Genomic DNA, 9,496 nt, shown 5'->3' on the forward strand with positions numbered 1-9,496 from the left:
ATAATATATAATTATATATAAAATATATAAATGACATTTTTTCTCAAGCAATGACTCGGAAGTTTATAAATACAGCTTTTTTGTAATATGATTTTTCACCACTTTTTCGACTCCACTGCAGTGAGAGAAAACTTTTAGTTGTGCCTGTTCACGACCACACATAAATACGAAAAAAAAATGAACATAGATAGAACGCAGCTCATGCTATCTTTCTTTGATTCACATTTCAAATTGTCAACTAAATGTTTACGAAAATTAAATTCTTTTCACGAATCTATTTTTCAAACTAAATGATAAAAAATTATGATATTTTTTTTCATAATATCCATTTCACGTTTCTCAAAGCCTTTCTTAGAAAATGTGACAAAAACATACATACTTTTGTACACAGCGATAAAAAGCTGTTTGAATGTTTGGTGTATGGTAAGAGCTTCAAACATAGAGGGTCACTTCATAGACATATGCGAAAGGTCATTCACTACAAAACATTTAATTGATTTAAGTAAATTTTTATTTGTCTCCCTATTAATTCTGTATATACTTATAACTATATTATAACTATATTATAATTATATTATAATTATATTATGACTGTATTATTGCAATATACCAAAACACATTTTATATATAAAAAAATTATTTATTTTTAGGGTCACAAAAGTAATACCACTTGTATGACAAGTGAAGAACGAACTGCAACTGACAATGAAACAGATCAAGTACAATTATGACTAACAATAATGTCTTAACAATAATGTCAAACTGATGAAAGAAATGAAAAATATTACTTTGTATGAGATATTATATGCATAGATTTTCCAAAAGAATTTTCCAAAAGATACAATTTTTCTAGGAGATACAATTGTCAGACAAAACATTGTCAGATACAAAAGCATCATCGTGTAAAGTTGACAATCCGTTCAAAAGAAATCGTTCAGTAAATGCTCACTGCTTAATTCTTTTATTTAATTTTATATTCTTGTTTAAGATAGTACATTTACGAACTGAAAACAGAATTTCTTGAAATTGATATTTCATATCATTCTATACATATTTTAGAATTCTATACATATTCTAGAAGACGTTAAACTTGTGCAATTGCAATGACGTTGAGGTTTCAGTACTGAGATGTAAGCAACTGAAAGTCGCATTTCTTATACGTATCACCTACGCAAAGTTAAAGTAATAAAAATGCGTTTCTTTTTATAGTGTCTAAACTAGCAATGACATGTTAATAAGAAACGAGTATACGAGTAAGAAACTTGAAAGGGATATTGTGAAACAAATGTCATAACTTTTTACCATTTAATTTGGAAAAGAGTCATGACAAAAATTCAATTTTCGTAAATGCGTTTGTCAATGTATTATATGAATCAAAGAAAGGTAGCAATGAACTACGTTAATCTGCGCCTATCACTTTTTGAGCGTGTGTTTGATGTGTGTGACTATGAATAGACGTAATCAAATGTTTTCTCTCATTGGCGGGAATGGAAAGTGACAGTATCGAACTCACGAATGGAATTAACTTCTGGATGATATTATCGCGAGTATACTACCTTAAAAGTACGTTCTTTACTATTGCTTACAGTAAGATTTATTTGTGTTAGTTTAATGGAAAAATGAAATGATGCTTTCAGCGTGTCAGCGTAAAAATGAAATTGTGTATCCTAAATGTATTGAACAATCATAATAAAGAATCAGTTATAATGCTACCTGGCTGCGTCTTCAGAATACAGATCTGATTTTAAGTTTAAACGTACGTGCTGACTATTATTTTTGTGTACATGACTATTATTCATGTACGTACTATTGTATATATATATATTATAAGTCGGGAAACATGAATTACATTAGCAACTGATATTATATAGAACATTAGTAATTTGTTCTTGTCTCAATTATTGAATAATCGCTATAACATTCTTATGATACAGTTCTAAAGGATAGCCAGACGCAATGCACGTGAAGTAAGACATCCATCATGAAAAAGTAATACAAAAGTAGTACATTATCATTTTTTCACGAAGACTGACGAACACTAAAAAAAATTAAGGAAACGAAGAATAAAATAAAACAGACATTGTTCGATCTGAGATCTGTTTTTGTATTTCTTTTTAAATTTCTTTTAAATTCATTACAGGCAGTACGAACAAAACAACTTTATGTAAAAAATTTCTAAACTTAAAATTAGATAAAAGAAAAAAAAGCGAAGATGCTGAGTGCAAAAAGCAAAAGTTATTCGAATTCGTGAAAGACATGATTTGATTTTACGGAACGGATCGCACGTGTCTTCAGTGGTTGAATGTAGTTGAACATATCGACATCTCTTCGTCTGTGTACGTGTCAATGTACCCAACGTGCACGAACGTGCCGACTGGTTCTCAACGTGATTGATACAATTGACTGATCCACGAGGAAAGAAGACGCGGGAGCGGTCACGTCCGGGTATTAGATATTGCACGTGATTCAACTGCCGTGGGGAATTTTGGAGACCCAAATGCTGGAGGCAAGACATGACCGACAAACGTGAGCGATCTGTATCGGAAACTCACGTTTTTGCCGATTATTCGTTTGTTGGCGTTATCATAAGGGTCCGCTTCGCGCTTTTGCGATAAGCGTGCGATACGCGAGCGATACGATATGGTGCGTGCGATGCTTGCGTGTAATAAGTACATACGTGCGTGCACCCGTGTAACCGTTGCCAGTTGTGGCACGTTCGGGGCAAACGTGACGCCAGGCACGAAAAGAAATACCCAGCGATACTGATAAGAAGCCGATTACGTCGACGGTTTGGCTGACGGATGTGCGTCGATGGACGGTTAAACATAATTCTTGGAACGTCGCGACTTCGTGGCTTCAATGGCCGCTTAAGTTGTCTGTTCATAGAAACGTGGGATAAAAATCGCAGCGTCGTCAGAAAAATGATTTCTGATGAGAAGCACTGAGAAAAAAGATTGTTCATCATTAAATTTATTTTATTTTATTTTATTTGTCTTTATTTCTTTTGCTGAAGAATGTAAGCACCCAGAAAACACAAAGTGTCCAAAATTATGACATGAGATACCTTTGGTATCTAAAAAAAATCTTAAAGACATCTTATTTTGGATTTTGTTGAAGTATGCATTCAAGTAAGATGTAAATATGTTTGACTTAAATGTATAATTCTTTATCAAAAGAAATAAAAAGTTGGTTACTATTTACTGGGCAATCCGATACTTTTGAAAAGATACTTTTGCAGCAATTTTTTTTCTTCGCGAACCGTCTTATGTTTCCTATCAACTTGTCAGAAAACACAATCACGCCTGTTGTATTTTTATTCAGGAATTTTTATGCTTTAACGTTAAAATAAAATGAGAAAGAAAATGCTGAATAACGACGCAAGGGAGGGAAAAAGTCGGTCCGTGCGATAGCTCTGAGACGATCGGTGCAACGCAAATTGACATTTCTGAAGGGGGTTCAAACTGCTCCCTCTGACCTTTCGGCGCGCATCATTAATGAAGCAGATATCTAATTTTATGGTGCGTGATACGGCAGCAATAGTGCCGTTTTATCGTTGGCTATTTATGGTCGCGCGGAATATGTTTCTCACGGAGAGTTAATCTTTGCGACCTCCAAGGCGAATGTAGTAGTTTCAATGTAGTAGTTTCTATTATGTAGCATCACAACGCTACATAAGCAACAGTTTTATGTGCAACTGACACATGTTATTTTCTTTAAATAAATAGATATGCAACAATTTTTTTTATAAACGTAGAAAAAACTTTTTCAGACGAAAATCATCTCGTTATAAAAAATTCTTTTCAATATTCTAAGATTATTATTAGCATCATTATTAGATTGACGAATAATTCAATTTATGATATTACTATTTCAGTTTTAATTTAGGACTGCGTTTTTAAAATCGGCTGAGTTCACAAAATAGTGCAATTTAAAGTACTGCAGAAAAGAAAAATGTTTGGTTGATAAATAAACGATCAGAAGATTCTGATTATGTCAATTTCGATTATTTTAACAAGAATTTTGTAGATTTAAGATTTCTGAGAAATCGCCGTGACCGTATTGAATTGTGACGTCATAAGCGAGAAATGACGCGTTAAGGTGCTGCACTTGTAAATAAAGAAAATGAAATAATGAGATCACTTTAAAACACTTGTAAAAATAGGCCAAAGCTGTCGTTATCTTTCCTGACAGTCAATAAATATAGTCGTAAAAGACACGTGAAGTGCATTTACTAGCATTTACGCATGCGACTAGACTATTTTCACTTCAAGTATATTTTAACTATTCAAGAGCTTTAACCAGAAAATTCTGATTTATCCACATTTTCAATCATACGGAATTTGGCACTTCTTTACCTAATTACTAACATTCGTTTAAAAATATCCAAATTAAATTTTAATTTCAATCATTGATTTTCATGGATTATTTGATTGCAAATTTCTATTTTCAAACTTATATTTTAAATATATATATATGTACACACACATATACACACATATCTATACATGTTTTTTATTTTAGTATTATGTAAGAAATTTGAAAAATTTAATAGTGAACATTAAATAAAAAATGAGGCACACAATTTCGTTGTTTACAATACTATTAAAATTAGAAGAAGTATTTTTTTTTATCATGACATTGAGTGACAGCTTGTTATCGTTTGTTGGATAAGTGAACATGTGGCAATAAGATATCGCCTACTCGCGGCGACCGTACCTACTTTCGAAAACTAAATCGCATTCTACTGTGAGCGACCTCGTACTGTGACTATCACGTAAGAACCAGATTTCGTACTCCAGACGCGTATTTAGGGCGGAAGTGCAAGTCTGGCGACAGTTTTAACTGGTGGTCATGGCTCTGTCACTCGATTCCTTTTACAGAATGGCCACGTCGAGAGCGCGCGATAATCTATCAATGGAACGAATGTTCCACTTTGCTTATTTTTCATCATGATTATATTAATTTTTAAATTCAATGAAACATTAAGTGTTATTAAGTTTTAAGAAAATGAGAAAATGAAATGTCGTTTGGCAAAAGTTTTGCTAAGTTTATGTGAATCATATTAGAATCTATTATAATATTTTAAATAAAGAAGTTAAAGATTTTTGCGAAATATGAATAAAAGGATGCGCGCGTAAAGTTTCTTCTAATTATAAGAATTTTATTATTTCGATTGAGGATATAATAATAATAATAATAATAATAATAATAATAATAATAATAATATATGAAGAGAATGTTTTCTTAGAATTTACCCTGAAAATATGACAGCCGTGGAACAACATTGTATTTCGAAGAATTTTATTAATCTCTCTCATTCATTAATAAAACTACAATAAAGTATAAAATAAGTTGCAAAAGTATTTTCACAATTTAATAAAATACTGATATCAGAAATTATTCGCGAATAATTTGATCAATTTTACTGAAGTGCATGGTAAAAATCTTTAAAATATTGTATCACAACTATCATATTTTCAGAGTAAATTTTAGAAGAAAATTCTTTCCGTGTAATAATAATGACAATATCAGCGAGAAATAACTCATCGACTGGATGTTAAATCAATATTGATACGAAATAATATTGATAATTTCAATGTTAACTAGACGTCAATTTGACATTTAATCGACAGCTATTTTTTACTGAAAATTATAGGAAAAAAAATTATAAATTCTAATAATTATAATATCTAGTCGATGTATTGTACTTAGCGAAAGGCAAGATGACTGCGATATTATTGAAAAGAAGAAAAAAAAAGGAATAAAGATAAATCGCAGATAAAATCGAATATGAAGCAATAGATTAAAATATTTATAGCATTACATTTTATACAGGATGAAAGAGAAGAGAATACTTTCCATAAATTCCAGAATAGAAATTTTATAAATTTTAAAATAAAGATATTTTTATTATAGATAGTTAAATGTATATCATTTATCTGCATCTCATGTTTACTAATTAACTAACTGCTCCTTTTTGTATCATATATCTTGCACTTAATTAATACAGTTACACTAGGAACTATCGCAACTGTTATCCTCGCTAATTGCGATAATCGTTGTTAATTGTGTGACCTGGACATCTTTTACTGGACGCGTTTGTCGTACCCGCTAGTGCAAGTATATCTTTCTAGAAAGAAATTTAAGTCGCAGAACTTTTAATTTTTGTCTGAAGAAAAGTGATGCTATAAAAAGTGATATTATAATTTTAATTTTTCGAAAATATAGAGAAAAGATCAGTAATGTATTATTCTTCATTGTCAAGATATTATATATTAATACAAATAATAGAAGAGAATAAGTGGTAACAAATGATTGACAGACAAACGAATGCAGAAATATTTCCGCAATAAAATATCAGAAATTATTCGCAAATAATTTGCAATATTTTTCAGTAATTCTACACTTGATAAAAAAAAAATACTTGCACTTTATCATGTTGAAATAATTTTATGCAATGCAGAAAAAAATGTCATTACCATGTGTTTCATCAGATTATTGTGTTTTATCAATTATTCATAAAGTGATAGCGAGTAATTACTAATTTATAATTTTTTCATAAATTCTACAATTATATTAATTGTATAAATAATTCTACAATTATACAAATAACAATTATATAAATAATTCTACAATAAATTCTACTTGATAAAAAAGAACACAATTTCATTAATTATTTAAAAAAGAATACTTGCTTATTGTTCTTGGAATAATTTTAAGCAACGTAAAAAAATCTCTGTCATGTGTTTTCTCAGAATACATTGTTTTCATTTGTCAACTGGTGTATTTAATTATACAAGATGCAGGTACTAATATAAAACCATATTTCTTTCTTATAAAAAAATTTTATACAAAAATTACTTTGTCCATCGTGTATTTCTAGAATTAAAGTACAACAAAAGGAAAGGTTCTCGTCAGAAAAGGTACTCATTGGAAAGAAATTAATGTCATTAATGCCGATCAAGTTTCTACTTTTCCGTAACTACGTTCTGAGCTGGTCTTTCATTGTTGCGGTCCACCGCTGCAGGTCGTTGGAAACTGCGGACGGAAAGGAAGGCAATCATGAGAATCGTGACGGTGCACCGCGAGAAGAGCGCTCTATACGGAGTGGGAGCTGAGGGAGAGGTGAGAGGATGAAGGGGAGAACGTTCAGACCGCGTTACATTCCACGTGATCGAGAGAAGGGCACGCCTCGGCCGCGTGGAGTCACGCGCGCGACCACGCGTTCACCCTTCCCGACACGTGCACGCCAGTACACGCAATGTGTACACGACAGTGGCGGCAGCGATCGGCTACGTTCTGCCGATACACGATGGAATGGTGCTGCCCGATGACATCGTCACCGGTGCGGTTTATTGCGCAAATTGCGGCACGCCGAGATCGCCCGTCCCGCCACGTCTCTCGCTGTTTCACTCGCGCGGACTTGCATAATACGGGAAAGTAGATGGAAAATAGTCCGGGCTGCGAGATGGCCTCGTGTATGTTTTCCATCGGTCGAACGCGTGCACGATATTACGAAATATTGGGGCGTCGTAAACCTCTTTAAAGAATACTATACTTCATTTGATACTATGATTAGTACGATGTAAAAAAGGAACAGGTGTGAGGTATCATTATATAAAGCTGTACAATATAAAATCGGTATTAGAGAATTACTACTGAGAAATTTCTCAAATTATATTCAAATTATATATTCAGCCGTAATTATGCACAATGTCTTGAAAAAGAATGCCTCAATTTTCAATCTTTAAAGCTGAGATTAAAGCTGAGAGTGAGCTTTCACTCTAAAAGTTTAGAGAATAAGAATACCAGCCCATTGCAACAATATCGTTGCAATATTGCTGCAACATTTTGTACTGTAGGGGAGGTGTAACATTGCGCGTAATGACAGCTGAATATAATTTGAGGCAAATTTCTAATTAGTAGTAAATTATTATTTCTAATAACGATTTTATGTTAGCTTAATAATAGTTGAAGGCTCTGTTGACTTAAATCAATAATTATTCAATAACTTTATATTAGCTTATAAAATTTAAGGCCAATTCTGAGGCCAATTGGTCATCAATACCGTCATAACTTTAAACGACTAAACATCCTTGAAATTGATTCATCTAATCATTTACACCATACAATAAATTTTTCAAGCGTGTTGATTGATTACGAAAGTAAAAATAGAAAAGTTCTCTAGTCTCCAGAAATTTTTTGATAACTTTTTGAAGGATATTAATTGGCTACGAGAACTGCATTTTCCATTTGGCGCTCGTGAATTTGTCCTGGTTTAATATTTGATAAACAAAGATGAAATGATTCTATAAGTGCTGTGTCAAATGGAACGCAGCCAAGATAAAAAATTTCTGAAGACTAGAGAACTTTTGAATTGTGAATCAATCAACATGCTTGAAACATTGTGCGACAAATGTACGACAAGTTTTTTATATAACACGCCATATATCATAAGGCATGTTGAATTAATGACCCAATAGATTTGATTTCATTTACTACAATTTGCTACAATTACAAAATTTTTTAGTTGTTTGTGAAAAAAGTAGAAATATAAAAACCTATCTTATTTTTTTATAATCGATTATAATATTATTAAAATTACATTTAAAGTTAATATGATAAAATTTTAATAATTCAAAACATTCAAACTTATTTTCTGGAAAACTTTATTTTTTAATATCTTATTATTATCATTTTTGAATGATGAAATGTTGTTGATGATAAAATCGATTGATAAATAATAAAGAATAATCACGAGTTAATAAATCTATGTAACTTATTTTAAATCATATAATAAACAAGACAGAATTTTTTGGTGTGCAAACCAACATTTTATAAGGATTTATACCTTTCCTGGGTATTTTATAAATATTTTTTTTTTTTAATCGCAGATGCAATTTATTTCAAATTTATGTACATCATTACATGGAATAATAATCTCTCCTCGTGGAATTATTACTAAAGTTGGGGAAAAAAGATCTCTTCAAAGAAGGAAGTTGTTTATAAAAAAACTGACCTACATTGTAATAATTTTTTTTCCACTTCTCTCTCTCGCCAGCTTCTCTTTTTCTCGCATTTTTTCCCCCGCTTTTTGTCTCAGCGTCGGAATGCAACGCAAGTATTTAACGAGGACGCGATACGCAACGACAGTGTGTTCCGTACGTACCTGTCGCGCATCGAGCGAGCGAGCGCTCGGAATTGCAAAGCGCACCTTGCTCCACCGAAGAGGTCGACACGGATTCCGCTGTCGGCCATGGAGAAGGGGGAAGAATGCCTGTTTGCGCTGCATTTAGCTACGAGCGGCACGCTTTTGCCCTCGAGTAAATTGATCCAACCCTTTCTTTCCTGAGAAACACGCAAGATATCTCTCCTAACATAATTCGATCGTCATAAATTATGTGCTTTTTTATTACCACTATATTATTATCATTGTCACAGAGGAATTAGAAGTAATATTTTTATAAAGTATTTTATAAATATATTTTTATATTTT

The sequence above is a fragment of the Atta colombica genome, unplaced genomic scaffold, assembly GCF_001594045.1.
Source record: "Atta colombica isolate Treedump-2 unplaced genomic scaffold, Acol1.0 scaffold321, whole genome shotgun sequence".
NCBI classification, from domain to species: Eukaryota; Metazoa; Arthropoda; class Insecta; order Hymenoptera; family Formicidae; genus Atta; species Atta colombica.